Source organism: Chelonoidis abingdonii, chromosome 22 (genome assembly GCF_003597395.2).
Source record: "Chelonoidis abingdonii isolate Lonesome George chromosome 22, CheloAbing_2.0, whole genome shotgun sequence".
In the NCBI taxonomy this organism is placed as follows: domain Eukaryota; kingdom Metazoa; phylum Chordata; order Testudines; family Testudinidae; genus Chelonoidis; species Chelonoidis abingdonii.
Window position 1 is genome coordinate 9,604,671 of NC_133790.1, and position 17,964 is coordinate 9,622,634.

The window sequence follows — 17,964 nt, forward strand, 5'->3', positions numbered from 1 at the left end:
TCATAGAAGGCAATTAGGTTAGTCAGACATGACTTGCCCTTGGTGAATCCATGCTGACTGTTCCTGATCACTTTCCTCTCCTCTAAGTGCTTCAGAATTGATTCCTTGAGGACCTGCTCCATGATTTTTCCAGGGACTGAGGTGAGGCTGACTGGCCTATAGTTTCCCAGAGCCTCCCCTGTCCTTTTTTAAAGATGGGCATTACATGAGCCTTTTTCCAGTCATCTGGGACCTCTCCCGACCACCATGAATTTTCAAAGATAATGGCCAATGGCTCTGCAATCACATCCGCCAACTCCTTTAGCACCCTCTGATGCAGTGTTCACCTCCCCCTATTTAAAGGCTACTTCAACCAGCAGGACCAGGGTATGCTTCATAATCCCCTTTCTTCAGGCTAACAACAATCTATTAACACTGAAAATGAAACAAGTCTGTTTAAAGACTGCAAATGCTCTCCCTCTGGACCTCTATAAAGCCTCAGCACACTGAAGGAATAGCCAGGGGCGGCTCTAGGCATTTTGCCGCCCCAAGCATGGCAGGCAGGCTGCCTTCAATGGCTTGCTGGCTGCCTTCGATGGCTTGCCTGCGGAGGGTCTGCCGTCACGGGACCAATGGACCCTCCGCAGGCAAGCCGCCGAAGGCAGCCTGCCTGCTGCCCTCGTGGCGACGGGCACAGCGCCCCCAGTGGCTTGCCGCCCCAAGCATGCGCTTGGCATGCTGGTGCCTGGAGCCACCCCTGGGAATAGCAAATAGATCTTTCCTTTGGGAAAGAGTCCTCCAAGTCCTTGAGGATGCTGGTCAGGCCAAGAATCATAATCCTAGTGCTCAACGAGTCCCTGGCTTTCAAGAATGTAGACATGGAAGGCAGGCAGGAGCGACTGGAGTCTTAAGCATACATCAGCCCTTGTAGGACCAGCTTTGTCAGGGCTGCTCCCAAACGGCGCTCGCGGTGATGTCAAAGCAAAAATCTACGGCATGTTAAAAATATTGGTGGGCAAGCGAACACATAACAGCAGAGGATATCAATAGTCCCAGGGGAAGGTGTAAGTGGCATCTGCGACTGACAGGCAGGAGCTAGTTATACAGATCTATGGAGATGGAGGGCTACGGCACAGAACTGTTTTAATTAGGGTTGAGGACGGGGTATTTAGGCTCTGTATTTTGTTTCTTCAAAGAGAGTCTTTAAAATCATAAGCTCGGATGATTGGTGGTATTCCTCCATCTCAGAAAGGGCAAATGGAATAACCACAACTCCTGCTTGCATTGGATTTAGTGGACTGCATAGCACAGACAGTTCTCGACGCCAGCAGCAACAACCACGCCAGGCCTGATCCTTGGAAGCTCTTGAACGACTGTGGGGGACAGAACCCCCTGTTCCGTAGAAGGCCTGCTTAAAATACAGCTACACCGGCAGGGACTTTCCTAGATCAAACCTTCTTTACACAGAGCGTGGGAGTGGAAGCTCAGGCTGGAGGGTTCCAAGATTGACTCTGTGGATTCCTGATTTGTTATTTTCCCCTGTCTTGTAAGAGATGACAGCTGTCCTTACTGGAAATAATTCAATCTGAAATCCACTCAAGCAACTTTTCCTTTTCTTGGTTTCTATTCCAGTAGTGATGGCTTTATTCCCTAGCAATGGTAACAGCACCAAAAATGTCTCTTCCCATCCCCACATCTCTTTATCCTAAAAGAGGAGGTTTGAAGACCTTCCACAGACCATCTGCACCAAGTCACCTGGGCATTCCAAGTAACTAAGGAATTTGCAATCCTTCATCTAAGGGAGGATTCTTCAAAAGAGGTTTGTCTCTGATGAGCATCCCAGAAGTTCACATTCTTCTCTTGATGACTCGGGATGGAACTGGCCTCAAGGAATTTGCAGTACTGTCCTGGTTTTATCCAGAATGGAAATGACCTAAATCTAGCTATCCAAAGTACTCCTATAGCGCTTATTACTACAGTATCCACATGCCTCAATGTAATGTATTTAGCTCTGTGCGGCAGCGCTGTTACTCCCGGGGAACAGGGGCACAGAGACAGATGGATTTGTCCAAAGTCTCCCAGGAAATCCAAGGCAGAGCTGAACCCAGGTCTCCTGAGTCACTGTCTTTGTTCTATCCACTATGCCGCATACCACTCTGTAAGAGAGCCTCTGCCCTGAAGACCTTGCATCCTAAATACACATGACAAGAGGAGGGGGGAAAAGATCATCCCCATTTTACAGATGTGGAATTGGAGCACAGACAGATTAAGAACCCAATTCAAGAAAACATCTCTGCTTAAGGGGCTTTCCTGAATCCAGGCCTAAGCAACTTGCAGAGTTCAAACAGGAACCTGTGGCAGACCAAGGAACTGAATTCAGAACTCCTGCTCTCTCAAGAAAGCCACCCTTCCTCTCCCTGAGTGAGGATTGGTTAAGTCCTAAATACACCAACTGCTTCGGATGGAAACAACTATGGAAAAGATAGCAGGGCAAGGTTAGATTGTATACATTTCCCTTGGTGCTTTATATACATTATACCCTGATGTGGGGAGGTCAGAATCTTTCAGATATATTTACATTTCTGTAACATCCATTTGGGCCAAGTATTAAAGCCACCACGAGTACTTTAAGAATTACTGGCCCACAGGCCCACTTGTCTATGGGAAGGTGATGGTGGGGAATACGTTGAAATGGTGATATATGAGGAGTTTAACAAACCTGGATGCCAAAAGTATTTCAAGCAGTTCTAAGGTGGCCACAGGAATGTAGTTTCCACAGTAAATAGTTATCCACAAAAGGAGTGAAGAATGAACAAAGTTTGATAGATTGGGCATTAGCAAAACAGACCAGGCAGAATTTATCAGGTCAGAGTGTTCCCTGATTGAACAAGCAGCTGCAGAATGGGCTTGTTGGAAGATTAGCTATGGAAAAGCATGCCTATGTTTATGAAGCCACATAAACATTTCGGTGGTGAAGCTTTTATGACTACTTTTATTATTAAAGAATCCAAGCTGGATTTGAAGATAGGCAGGCAGCGTTTTCAAACATCAGACCTGCCTTAAAGTGGTTATAACCTCGTGAGTGGGAAAGATTGGATTATTGTTGTTTATATATAATTTTATCACTGCATCAAAACTTGTATTTTTTTTTAAAGCCATCAAGTTTAGTGCACCCGCCCACCCACAGCGTTTACTGCTCTTGCAAAAAGAAAGTGAGAAAGACCATTCTTTCTGGAGGGCTGGTGACTTCACCACGAGCCGTGCACTATGGAAGCAAGCAAATCATTATGGACAATTGCACGCGCTCATGCAGAAGAATCCCAAGAAGGGAATTTTACCTGCTATTTTAATGAAGGTGTTTGACCCACAGAACTAGCCCATTTGCTCCTCCTGCTTTAGCACCCAATCCAAAGCTCAAAGAAGTCAGTGGGAGTTTGTAACAGGGCAGGGCAGACAGTCCCCCTTAGGGGTAGTTATGGCTGGGGACCAGCCAGCCCTGTTCTAAGGCCCGGCTCCTTAAGAACTGGTGTTCTGGATCTTGTCTGGACAGATAGCAAGACCAGAAATGGACCTAGTCTAAGCCAAAGTCATGTGACTGAGGCAGAAAACAAGAGGGGAGGAACTATTCCTCAGTCAAGGGTCAAGTCTCCCAGAGGCCTAGGGTCCCACAGAGCTCCTGGGGTAGGAGCTCAGGAAGGGACTGGATGTGGAGCAGAGGAAGCTGGTGTCTGAAGCCATGGGGAAAGAACCCAATGGATTAAAGGACCCCTTACATAAGGTAAGTGGGAAGAACTAGGAGACTAGAGGAGAAGTCTTAATGCAAGAAGAAAATGCATATTTTGTGGTGGTCCAACAAACAGCCAGTAGGCCTAACTGCACCCTTATGTTCGCTGAATGGATGTGGCAGAGGGGAAGGGAAGGCCAGAGTGATGGCACTGCCATGCCTTGAGGCGGGAGGGAGGGTGTCCTGTGCCATACTGCACCCTGCGACCTAGTCATTCCATTGATTTTAGCTGGTTTTAGATCATGCTCCTTGTGCTCCAGTAATTATTGCAGTGATCATTGAGTGGCGGGGGAGAAATGGTTCAGAAGCAAACTAGCAGAATGCACCAGTCCAACACTTTATTCACTCTTCTGTCCAAGGTTAGTAAATCCCAGTCTTACAGAAAGGGCTCTTACTGAAGCCACAGATCACACCCCGTCGGCTATGGACACTGGTCTCGATGCAGCGTGCCTCAACCTTGCCAAGGCATTTGATACGGTAACTCATGGTTAATTGCTTGAAAGATTTCCGGCAGTGGGAGACTTGTGAAGGGTGGGGAAAGGGGCTTGGATTAGAGATTAGCTGGCATGTTGAAAGCTGCACCTTTGGATGGAAGGAGAAAGAACAAACCTTCATCCAACAGTTCTGGATGCATCCCCTAGTTGCATCTCTCGCCCTCATTCTTTGTAAAATAACCAGTCATCTATCATGAACCCTTTGCAACTGCTGGAAATTTTGCAGGCACCTGTTTCTTATGTTATTACCAGCCCAATTCTGCAGAGTAGAGAGATCTGGTGAAGGCCTGAACTGGAACAACTATCTGCAGTTTGGGCTGCTTTTCCAAACAAAAAAGCCATTGACATACACCTGCTGCTAGTCAGTCAAACAGCTGGAAGAAAGGATTTAAAAAACAAAAGGGATAGAAATTTGCAGCTAGGCTAGCTAGTCTGATACTCAATAGCCTGGGCTCTTTAGGTCTCCAATTCCAGCACTCCAATTTTCACTGGGTAAAATTCCCATCGTTTTACAGAAGTCGGAATTAGTAGAGATTTACCAGGTCATACAATCCATCTCCTGGCCAATGCAGAATCGTTCCCTATTTTACAATTTTTAAAGTTCCAAGTGATGAGGTTTCCATCATCTCCAGGGAAACTATTTCCCAGGCCAGACTATCTCCTTGTCAAGAAGGTTAGATTGTTTTATCCAGTGATTTCCTAGACATAGTGAGCAATTAGAGCAACTCACACCATCTTGCCAGTCAGTTTAAAGGAGAGACTAGAGAACATTTTCAGCATGACCTGTCGAGATTTAAGTGTCAACTTCTTTGATGGCTAATGGCGGTTATGCACACTTGGAAACGAAACTCACTTCTCATAGATGAACGACAAAACACATCTAAGATCAGTGCACCACTGGAAGCAGACAACCAGGGCTAGACATGAACAACAGCTGGAGTTTATTTTTTTAAACATCCGGTTGTTCCTAGATAATGAGCACCTGGGGGCATGCCCTTATTTGCATGAAGCGCAGTTGTAAGCAGTGTCAACACCTCAGCCAGTAATTGCTGTAATAACCCCATTGAGTGGGGCTAGTTTCCTTCCTTCACGCCCCTTTGGAAGGATCATAGAACCATAGGGATGGAAGGGATCTCAGGGGTGAGCTATAGACAGTGTATAAAATGGGGGAAAGAGTTTGTTCCAAAGGTAGCAGAGACTGGTTTTAACTAGATAACTTCTCTTGTGCTGGTTCTATAGCTTGAAATAGGCTCCCAGAGTGATTATGCTGCTGGAAGTAAAGTTACTTTGGTAATCCAAACACCAGTAGCTGAACATTTGGTAAATTATGTTTGAATGTATTTTATTAGCTGGGGGAATGCCCTATGCTAATTATTTCTAGAGTTTCTTGTGTTCCAGTCTATTCTGTGCAAGTTTTTACATCTTGTGTGGAATCCAAGCACCTTCTAGAGTTCAATATTAAAGAGTCTAACAACTGTCCAGTGGGATTTCCTCTCCATTCCTCTGCTTTATTGCAACATATCAGGACTCCACATAATACACCCCCTTATTGTCTCTGACACAGAGTTCCATACCTGTTCTAACCCCCAAAGACTTTAGTCAGCTCCATATCCTACATGCTGGTGCATACTGAGCCTTTAAAGGGATCATTCAGGGGGATCGGGGGGTGAGGCCTACAGATTGTTTTGTCGCGTTTTGTTGATTTATTCACTAATGCTTCAGTTTTCATTTCACACTCATCTTTCAAGTAGCAACTAAATCATTTATTGCAGTTTAACAAAGTTTGGCGGGGGGGGGGGGGGGCAAGACTAGGAGCCAGCAGTCCCCTCTTTGGAATACACATGCCGAGAGCAACTAGAGAAACTAGGAGAGCTGACTTAATGAGTTTTCCCCCTGTTTTTTTTTAAATTGAATAGGTAGTTTTCTCTTACTTGGCCTTGCATACCAGGGAGTGGGCAGGAGCATAGCAGGGAAGGCAATCAACAAGAAGTATTTAAGTTGTATATTTTGCACACGCATCATATGCCAAATCGGTGGGAGTCACCCTACTTTGCCACTAGCATCCCCAGATAATTGACACCAAGACTTAAGGCAGTGCGGTGCAATATATGGCGTACTCCAAAGAAATACAACAATTAAAAAAGCAACGTGTCTCATGTCTGACTCATTTCTTAAACAATTTTTTTTTTTTAAAGTGACTGTGACTGGCCCCTTGGACAAACCCCTGCAAAAAACAAAACAATCGCTCTCCCTCCTGCACTCGCGCACACAGAGTGCTGTCACCACATTTAAATTAATACAGCTAAATATAGTAATCTAGTAATAGTAAATTGGTCTCAACATGAACCAGTTCCTCCGCTGTTTTTGGCTCCATGCTGGACTTGTGGGCAGGTTTAAGATGTCAGCTGCTATATTAAGCACGATATGTGGCATAATGGCCAAGAGGACTCAGATTTGGCCTTTTGCCATCTCTCCCACCCACAACTCCAGCGCTTAAGTAATCTACGCCCTTCTTCTAAGGCACAGAAAAAAAAAAATCTATCATCAGCAGCATAAAATAAAATTTTATTTAAGTCCACAAAAGCCTCATTTGCAATTCAGAATTAACAGGCAGCGTGTAACTGTAAAGCAGTATCACATCTGTAAGCTCCTAGGACTTCACAGCTGCAACGATGCTGCACACCCTGGCTAGCTGGAAGCTCACAATCATCAGGGATTGTACTGGGACCCTCTTATCCCTAAAGCACAGGTCAAGAAGTATCAAAGCACAAGTGCTCGGCACTTTCTGAAAATCAGGCTCCTTTGCGGTATCTCTGAAGTCAAGTACTCCCTTCCCCCCCGCCACCCACACCCACTAGTTACTTTTGAAAATCTTGGCCCAAATCCTTAACACGTGACCTAAAGAACAATCTTTAGTTTTTAGCAGAATGGGGCATAGGATGCTTCTAAACAGTCTATCCAGTAGGAGGCAGTGGCACACACACATTCTTGCCAGTTCACAAAATATTAATAAAATATCATATCTATATTGGAGGTCATTGTGAGAAAATCAGAATTAAAGCTTGTCCAAAAAATGGCTTTATTGTTAAGGCTGTTTTTCAGCAGAAAAGCAAAACCAAAACACAATTGGGTTTATTGAAAACCAAAACCTAATTAAAAAAAAAACAAAAAACTACACAACACGACAACCCCAAACTGAATAAAAATTTCACTTTTTCCATCAGAAAAAAACAAACAACAAAAAAGAATCTGGCTATCAAGAGGCGATAGGCCCCACATACCAACAAACAGCAATCCGCCAAGTTTCTCCAAGAAAATTTCCATTTTACTCAAAAAAATAGTTTTTGTTGGCAAAAAGTGATTCAGCTCTGATTAGGATTCCATTTCTCTTATCAACCTAACGTTAGTGTAAACCAACCATCTATGGAAGTTTCCAGTTTATAAGAAGAAGAGTCCAGGAAATTCGGGAAGCCAGAGTGCTCACCAATAGAACTTGGTAGGAGACGTAGCAGAGCTACACTTCCATGGGAGGCATCAAAAGAAAGTCATTTTATGCCTTTCTAGCATTAGCTAATATTAAGCTAGTTCTTTCAAGGATCCATATTAAGCTGGTTCTCTTCCAGAGAGTGTTCCTGTCAGAGAGAATCTGACAGTTGCTGAGCTTGTGCTAGCCAATTAATAGGTAGCTTAAATACAAAATGCTTAAACATCAGTCCCAGAAGTGCTGGCTACCTAGAAGACCTCAGTCTACCTCCTCCCAGATACCCCAAGGACATCTTGCTGATAGCAAATATAATCAAGGTTTTTGTTTTCCCTCTTTGGGGTAGGGGGACGTGGGGGGAAGGGGGGCAGGGGAGAGGAATGGGAGAAGCCTCCAGACATTCAATTAAACTCAGTCCCCTAAAGGTACCATCCCCAATGAAAGATTTAAATTATGTATAAGGCTCTAGAGTCAATAGAATCCCCATTCCTCTAAAAAGCCTCTTCATTAAAGATAATATTTGAAATGCTTTGCATGGAAGCCTAACAAGCTTCTTGTTCAACAGTAGACCTGAGGCGCTCACCAGAAAGGGGGTCGAACGGGACAGCATGTGATTTAGGGGGTTTGGTTAAGGAAATGAACCAGCCTGCATTTCACTCTAGGGGACAGACACATGCAGCACAGCAAGTCTTGCTACAGGCCATAAATCCACGGGACTCATGCCCCACTGAAGATGATGGATTTCATTGTTCATCACTGTAGTAAAACAATGGATTGTACTGCAGATGAGCTCATGCATGGTATGCATCTGACTTTCTGGAAATTGTTGCTCAATGATTTCTGCTGTGGGACAGGAAGGGAAGGCTGTTGGATCCAGCCAAGAAACAAACCCAGTATCCAAATTTGTTTTATAGATGATTGTGCCTGAGGACAAACCTCTGCTTTGAGCAAACAGCAACCCAGAAGCCCTTGTTGCTGAAGACCTGACTTGACTAAGCCTGCTGAGGAGAGACTGATGACTCTTTGGGAAGTCCAGAAACTTGATTTTCACTTCAGTTCTTTCATTTACACTGGGGAGTGTGTGTGGAGGGGTAATTTGTGTAGGAATTATCCAGGAAGGCAGCTATTTAGGACCTTGAGGTGCAGAACTTAGCTGCCCTCCATTGGGCCCTGGATCAGAGCCTGGTGGACAGGATGGGCCGGGGCTCCTCTACCAACACCTGAAGGTGGGACAGCAAGAGGAGCCTACTCCTCAACGGGGAATCCAGCTGGGGAAGACCCTGAATACACAAGTCCCGGAGTGAAGGAGAAAGTCCTGAAGCCCTCACAGGCATCAAAAGATTTCTCTGTTACTGGACTTTTCTTTCTGTATATCCCAAAAAGGAATGGACTACAACGGGTGACCCAGTCAGAGGGCTGAGCTGCAAAAGAAGGGACCAATCCCCAGGATGGAGTTGTAGAACAAGAGGATAGGAAGGATCACTGGTCCCACCCCTACCTGACCACTAGGATACCCTGCCAATCAGGGTCACATTTCACAAGCTCCATTTGCTATTGACCCAGCCAGGGCTTGATAGCTAGAGGAGACAGGCCCCACCTGTCGTTAACAATCCACCAAGCCAAACCCCCAAGAGGCACAGCTTTAAAGCCAATATTACAACTGCCTTTGACTTCATGGCTGCCTCAGAGCCAGGGACTAGGGTGATCAGACAGCAAGTGTGAAAAATTGGGATGGGGGGGATAATAGGATCCTATATAAGAAAAAGACCCAAAAATCAGACTGTCCCTATAAAATCAGGACATCTGGCCACCCTACCAGGGACAGACACACCATGCTGAAGGCGGCCCTAAAACAGAGCCAGCCAAGGCGTGCAGCTGAATCCTTTACGGTAACAAATGCCACAACACCAGATAGAATGAACCTCGTGCCTAGCAAGTTCCACTCGAACAGATGAGAACCACATTTTCACATAAGGAAACGGCAAAAGCAAATAAATGAAAAGGGAAAGTAACGAATTAGCCTGTATGAAATACATTAATGATTTAACGGTGGAAGGAGAGTGCTGCAAATAAACCTTAATGATGTAAACACATCCTATAATTAACAGTTACCATGCACAGAGGATCACCCTCAGCTGGAGTCTTTGCTACCAAGGAGAAATGTGGTCATTTATATTCCATGCAGGTCTCTCTGAAAGTTAGAGGGGGCCACCCCTCCAAGCAATTTGGTGTGTTAAAAATAGCTCTTTTAAAAAAAAGTGGTGAAAATGATCTATAGCAGAACAATTGTGTGCACTCACTCAAGTATTTGGTATTTAAATAATGTGAAATAAGTGATGCTGTGCCATTTCGGCACTACTCACCGCCAGAGTCCCAGTGTTCAGTTACGGATATTAATCGATTGAGTGATCAGCTGCCCTACAAAAGGTTCAGGTTTTCTTTTTCTTTAAAAAAATTAAACTTAGCTTTATCCCTCCTATGTGCTTTTACTGGGGCATTCAAACATGGGGACTAATTTTACAACCCCCGTGCCCTTCGCGGTGCTCCTGCTGTTAGATACAGTGGTCACCACTGTTTCGGCAAGGGCTCCTCTGGTTTAATGTCTTAGCACGGTGCCCAATGGGAGAAAAAGCCATGCTGGAAAGAGGCGCGTGGCACGTGAAGTCACCCAGGCTTTCTTTAAGACACATGGAGGGAGGGGTCATTGTTGAGGGGAGGAGCCTGGTTCTTGCTATTAAAACTCGCCTTTCAGTAAAGTGTTTACCTGCAAAAATCAACTGGTGGGAGAAGACAATTCTGAGTGCAGCTGCAGTGGCAGTGGGAGGGAGCGCAGCTTAGCATATGCACAAGAGCTTAGAGGTACCCATCTGTCCATTCTGAACAGGTCAATTACGTTTGCCAAAAGTGCTCCATGCCCTGCTTGAGAGATAAAGGGAATGCCTGTTCAATCAGATCAAGTAACAAGGCTTGTGCATTTCCTAATGTAGCAAATAGGACCACTAAGTCTGCTGTGCGTTGTAGATACAGGAATATCGAAAAATTGTAAGTGTGCAACGAGAATCTTCGGGGCCTTTTCAAAAGAGATTAAAATAGTGCACAAAGACTTTTCTCATTGCAGATGGAATGATGATGATTGTGGTAGAAATATACATCGTGCAGTGATTTATGGCATTATAATATCAAAAAGATTTATCTGCACATACATTTATTACATATAAATATAGATACTTAGAACTTTAAGTCAAAACTCAACTCTGTCTTCATTGTGGAACCACAATCAGTGCTACTATAACCTATGCACCTCACTCGTCACATTTGGCAAACAGCAGGGCTTTAAATACTAAAGTTACACAAACTCAGTTATAACTCCGTTTTGATACAGGCTACAGTTTTACTGGTCAGAATCTGTTCACTGGCTATGACTGGGAAGATTTCCCAAATGGCCTAATATAGCATAATAGTTAGGATGACCAGACAGCAAGTGTGAAAAATTGGGATGGGAGTCGGGCAGTAATAGAAGCCTACATAAGAAAAAGACCCAAAAATCGGGACTGTCCCTATAAAAATCGGGACATCTGGTCACCCTAATAATGGGCCATGCAATTTATTATCATTTTAGTTCTGGCTTCTGGTATAGACCAGAGAGAGACAAGACACCCAAGTACTCTGACAAAATGGATTGTCCCAAGATGGCAATTCCTATCTGTTAAGAGAAGATACAGTTCTTTTCAGAGAATATAAATTGCAAAGATACTTTAAAGAGCTTATTGGGAATATTAATGCATATAATTTGCAGTCATAAAATGCATTTCTTTTAAGTTTCCCTGAGGCGAGAACAAACCTTTCTTTCAGTTTATTCACAAAAAAGGTCTCCAAAGACTATAATATACCTGTTGCCATCATCATAAATCTTTAAAAGTAGTTGACTGTTTGCTAATGAACATAAATGTGTTAGCTAATAGAGATACTTTTTAATTAGCTTGCAATAATAGATTTGCATGTGGAGGAATGTTTTGATTTTTTTAATTGCAAGTCAATATTTGCATAAGATACTTGAGACAGCTCAAATTAAATGTCCTAGTTCCCCCTCTTCAACACTTTACCAACAACAAGACTGTCCAGGTTTAACTAATTACACTCTGGGATCACTTCACTGTAGAGTACTTGAAACATATGCAGTGTGTTTGAACAGTTCTTGTCCTTCTGGGGAGCCATTCCAAATGCAAATACCCGCAAGCAAACCCCAACATTTACTTGTGATGTATGAACCGATACTTTGAGTGACCAAATTATGTGCACGCTCAGGTACCACTCTTATGAGTCTGCGCTCAATCAAGTGCTGAGGTCAAGTTGCCACTTCACAAGAAGTCAGATACAAAGGGAAAATGTCTCTGTTTGCAGTTTAATTAGCAGCCAGATAACTTTGGCAAACTTGTGCAAAAATTCTACTGCTGGAATTAAAGCTTATACATTCTAATAAGATCCTCTTCAAAGCGTTGGACCACATTCACTACAGCTGGTACTAGACCATGGAAACTCCAGCTAGGAGGCCCTGTGCACCCAGCCGGGGGCTGAACTAGAGAGCAGGATGCACCCCTACAACCAACCTTCTAGGTTTCCTCCTGGAGGAGCTTTATTGGTCATTGGTGCCATCTAGGAGCTCAGCTGTGAAAGCTGCTACTGGAACAACCCATTTCCCCACCCTTCCCAATCAGTGCTGCTCACTGTATGGGCTATGCAAATCCCCCCCAGACCTAAAATTGCAAGGCTGCACGTGCAGCCATTTTCCACCTCTGCCACCTTCTTCCTGGCAGTTTTCAGACCACAGGAGCTCTCTGACAAGTTCTAAATGTTAGTGGAAGTTGGCAGAGTTCCTGGGGCAAATTGAGCTCCTCAGCTACTATGAATCATATGGTTGGCGCCCTATAGGAGGCTCTGGAAATTGGAACTGGAGTAGGAAGAGGCTGATCAGTGCTTTGATGGGATAACGAGAGAAGAAATTAAATTTTTCAGAAGCCAAGTGCCTGTTGGACCAAAATGAACTGAGGCAGTGAAAGCCTGCACAGAGCACGGTGACATACTTCAATACCCACCTATGACAGGAAAGCTTCCTTGGATGCAGCTATACAAGACATCGGTAAGGAAGAAAAAAAAAATTGTGTGATCACTGAAATCAAGGGGGTTTGTGCAGATGTATCCCTGTGTCCCAGGGACTGAAGTCCTTAGTCCATCTTCTTCGGCACACAAACTCTGGGGAGAAATCCTTTGTTCTCAGACAGTTACTGTTCCTGGGTGGGAAGGAGCCATTGCTGGATCTCAGTCCTACAGACAGGTGGCTAAGCTCAGAAATAGGATTAGTTCCTGTAAAAAGAAAAAAAAAAGGCCAGGTACCAAATCCTCAAGGGCTGGTATAGAGGTCTGCCACTTAAGGTGGGGTATTCTGATGCCCAAGAGTATCACTTTCATATACGTACAAGCTGTGATGGTTGAGAGTCACCTTGTTACCCCCTGACTTCGGCATGAGGGAGTCTTGTCTGTGTCAGCTCCATAACACTGTCAGCTTTCTAGCCACTCGAACAGTCTCCTCGTGGGCTAGGGCAGCCCTTACTTTGCCTTGCAGGTGAACAATGGGTTCACCCCAGTCCCAGAGCCCCTTTGAAGCATTCCCCTGTGATATCCAGCACCCGTCACTAGCTACTCATAGAAATACCAGGTCTATTGTCCCCAAAAGGACAATAAACACGCCAGCTTGTAAGACTCAGCTCTGCTCCAGTATTTAGATATATTACTAGTGAAAATACGAATATATGTTTGTTATTCAAGAGTCAAGAGAGAGCAAGTAAGGATATTGGAAATCGATGTTGTGACAAAGTTCCTCCTCTACCTTGGTGGGTCCTGCGCTTATTGGCGGATTTGCTCACCTGAGTGATCTTCCCCTCTGGTGGAACCCACAGTCTGGGTCAACTCCTCCTGTGTCTGATCAGGAGTTGGGAGGTTTGGGGGGAACCCGGGCCGCCTCTACTCCGGTTCCAGCCCAGGCCCTGTGGATCGCAGCTGTCTATAGTGCCCCTGTAACAGCTGCATGACAGCTACAACTCCCTGGCTACTTCCCATGGCCTCCTCCAAACACCTTCTTTATCCTCACCACAGACCTTCTCTGGTATTTTGATAAGCTTGCACTCCTCAATCCTCAGCAGTACACGCTCTCGCTCTCAGCTCTTGCGCCTCTTGCTCCAGCTCCTCACACGCGATCTCACTGACTAACTGGGAGGCTTTTAACTAGTTCCCGCCAGCCCTTGATTGAACTTCATTGTCCCAACAATGTAGCTATCTCACTGCCTTTCAGAAAGATCTTAATTGGCCCCAGATGTCTTGATTAACCTGGAGCAACTGCCATTTGGTTACCATGGTACTAGGGATTTGTTTAGCCTGGGGCTAACATACCTGTTTCTCACTACTTTACTGTAGCCATTTGGCCTTGCCCCATCACAATGGTTACATATAAAACAAAATCATAACTTGCTTTCTAGAGACTAAACTGAACCATCAGGTGAACCTTCTGCCTACAGCCTGGTTAGCTCACCCAAAGCCTTTTGCAACTTCTCATACAAGGATGGCCGAGATCCTTTTTCCATGAATGGAAACACACTGCCCTTTACTTCCTAGGTGCAGGATGAGGGGGTGTTTTCTTTGCCCTCTACTTCTATCCGCAAAGTTTCATTGTTTGTACTCAGAGGTGGTATAACCCACCTAACCCCCGCAAGGGCTTGGTTTTCCTATGTGCTGCTTACCTGTTGACTTCATATGTAAATAGGCATCCATTGTCTTAGTTTACACTGCTTAACTTGACATCCCGACAGACACCTCGTTTGACAAAGAACAAACTGGTTTTTTCACCTGTGCTGGTGACTAGGACTTTGATATAGACTCTAAGACCATAGTTTCATTATCTACACACAACTCCTTACATAGCATCTCTGCATCCATTTCCCAGTGACATTAATGAGCAGTGTGACCCTGGCTTTCATTTAAGCCCTCGCAGGACATTCTTTGGTGAACCAGAACATACAGACCAGCATTAGGACCTTCCTGTAACCACTTTGCCAGGTGGCATGACGGGGTTCTTGGGTCACAACTGAATTAGGCTACCTGGAATATGGGAACAACTAATCGTTATCTCCAGGGTAGACATGCGCTTGTGGGAAGAAAGCCAATGCAGGGCCTATGCACCACTTCAGGGCTTGGAGTCGTACTGTTACAGGGGGCTGCACCACAGCAAGCCCCACATGCACAAAAGCAAGTCACAGTCCTGGGCCTGCAGCAAAGTCCCTCCAGAGCCAGTAGAGTCACATTTACTTTTCTTTCCCACCACAGCAGATCCCTGGACCCCACTATAGCACTGCAAGGCTACGAACAGAAGGAAAGATTACAGAAATATCTCTCACCTTTTCTGGGACTGAATCTCTCGTCTCTCTTGGGCTCCTTCTCAGCTCCCGGTTCCTTGTGCAACACCGGCTTCAGGACTGACTGGCTTCCTCCCTGGAGCTTGTCCCCTTGCTCCAAGGCCTGCATTCCTGTGGCTCAGCTCTCCAGCCACAACCCAGCTCTCCTGCACAGCCAGTGCTTAATTGCCAGGCTTCTACACACAGAACAGGTGTGGCAGAGCAGAACTAATTAAACAGGGTTGGCGATCTCCAGGCCTCCTAGCCCTTAAAGGGGAGGTCACCCGGTTGGAGGTGCATAGGTCCTTGTGCTGGTCCTCTGCACCAGGAGAATGTCACCCAAACTGCACCAGAAAAATTCCCTTTCTCTTCTTATGCCCATGAACATTTCTTCCTGTTGTACAAGCTGCGGAGTTAAAGGTATAGTGACTTTTTTTCCACATCCCTTCTCCTAAGGCACATGGCCACAAGAAGTTGGTAGGAAAGGGCTATTTTAGCTTCATCCGAGCCAAACATCTCTGTTGTGTCACTTCAATCTCTTCTCTCTGCACAAAAGAGTGTCTAGCTTAAACTCACTAATGTCAATTGTTTTACCCTCCTTCTTCAGAACCTATCCCATGAAGTTTACATTTGCTTCCCTTGCAGTATAATAATTCTGCCTGAATTCCCACCTTTACTCTTAAATACTTAGTGAAGTCGGATATTGACCGGAAGATATTGGATACATAATGAATGTGCCAGGAGAGGCAATTTTCAGAAGTTCACCTTGTTGGATTTTTCCACAAAGCAGCTGAATCTAGACCTGGGTTCTGGAAGCATCAGCAATTGCTAACAGTTAGACTAAATGGATTCTTGCCCTCTGACAAGCCTAAACGGTTAACGGGTCCGTATTTTACAGGGACAGCAGATTTACGATCACCATTGCAAGACGCAAGGCTACAAATATTAGTGCTTAGAGGCATTTTGCAAGGAAGACAGTTTAATTTAAATCAATGACTTATTGATTCGTTTCTCATGCTGGAAAAAGAGCGGATAGTGTATTTCTGCCACTCTATCTGTACTTCTGATGACCTCAGGCATACAGTATAAACCCGATGTAGAATATTTCCTTTCCTAATAAGGGAGCTTTTATAGCCTTGGACCTGAGCTAGCAGAGAGTCATCTGGGGAGGGTTGCCTGAATAGGAAGCCACTGCAAAGAGGGTAATTCATGTTCAGGGCTTCCTAAGCAAGGATCGGCTATGAATCAGCACAAGAACATCTCTCATATATAGCCTCAGACTCTGCTGTGCTTCCTGGTATACAGGAGCAGATAAAGGAATTTGTTTCTTAATGGTGTGGATTCTTGTGCTACAGTGGAACTGTGGAACAGAACAGTGCATGAGGCCAGATTAGTTAGGTTTCAAAAGGTTACATAACGTGATTTTATTTGCTTGTACAATAAGGTTGATTTGTTCTTTTCCAATAACCTCCTCTACGTGGCTAAGTTTCATCCATCATATCCTCAGCTGCTTTAAATCAGTCTAGCTCCACTGAAATCACCCGAGCTATGCAATTTCCAGCAGCTGAAAATCTGGCCTCATGTGTTTACTGGGTAATCTGCCCATGCCAGCGATGAGGAATTGCCAATATTTCAACAAGCAGCTCCCACACAAGAAATTGTTCTTAGTACCATGCTGGGGAAGTGGTTGCTGAAGGAAGGCGAGTGACAGAAGGGGCCGTTCATCTCCTGCCATAGAGCTTTTTTCTTAAAAGCACCTGGCTCTTTTTGCAACCTGGCGCATTAAAAAAGAATTTGCTCTTCAGAGGTACCGTGAGTCAGAGGAACAGTCTGACCCTCTGTCAAGATGCAGGATTTGTTGTGTCTAAACCATCCAAGACACATGGCTATTCAGGCTCTGTTTGAAACCCTCCTGTGAAGAAACTGCCAGAACCTCCCCAGGCAGCCTGTTCCATTGTCCTACTCTTCTCACTGTTAGGAAGTTTTTCCTGAGATTTAAGCAGCCACCTCTATGGCACCACTGTAACATGCCCTGTTGCAGAATACAAAAAAAGAGACTTTATCATGGCACACTGCCTTCCCATCACTAGTCTTTTCCTTGGAAAGGAACGGCTTTCACTCATCCTGGGTGCAAAAAAACAGCAACAAAACCACCCAGGGGCAGACAAGACACTGTACAGTACAGTATAGAAGTAGCAGTTTAATATGAAAGAAAAAATATAGACAAGCAGAAGCAAAATACCATCCATTTACCACAGGAAGTGTTTATTGCACAAAGCTTCACTCTCTACGGTGCTGCCCATATAATGCACTGCAACTCTGCCATGCTCCTTCACAAACTCTCTCTACAGCAGCATTCACCCTTCTTGTTTGTATTACGGTAGCACGTACAGACCCTGTAACAGGATGTTGTCCCATGGGCTGGCGAATCTGGGTCTAAGCCAGCCTTGATTACAAGACAAGCCACAACTGGGCTGATTCGGGTGATCCCAGGACAGTGCAGTGAAAGGGGCTGGGTGGAGCCTAGAAGAAGGCAGCTCTGTCTGCAGGGAGTAAGAAAGCTCCTGCAGGGCCCTGAGCCAGCAGGGGAAAAGCTGAAGAAGCAGGGAGAGAGTAGGAGAAAACTCCCCAGGCAGGGATGTTGGTGTCACTAAGCATAACCCTAAAGTAACTTAAAAGGTAAAAGGTAATAAGGATATAAAGTCTCCCTGTTAAGGCCTCAGATGAGCAAGAGTCCTTCCATGTTTAAACTTTAATCGACCTAAAAGGCCTGGTGTAACAGCC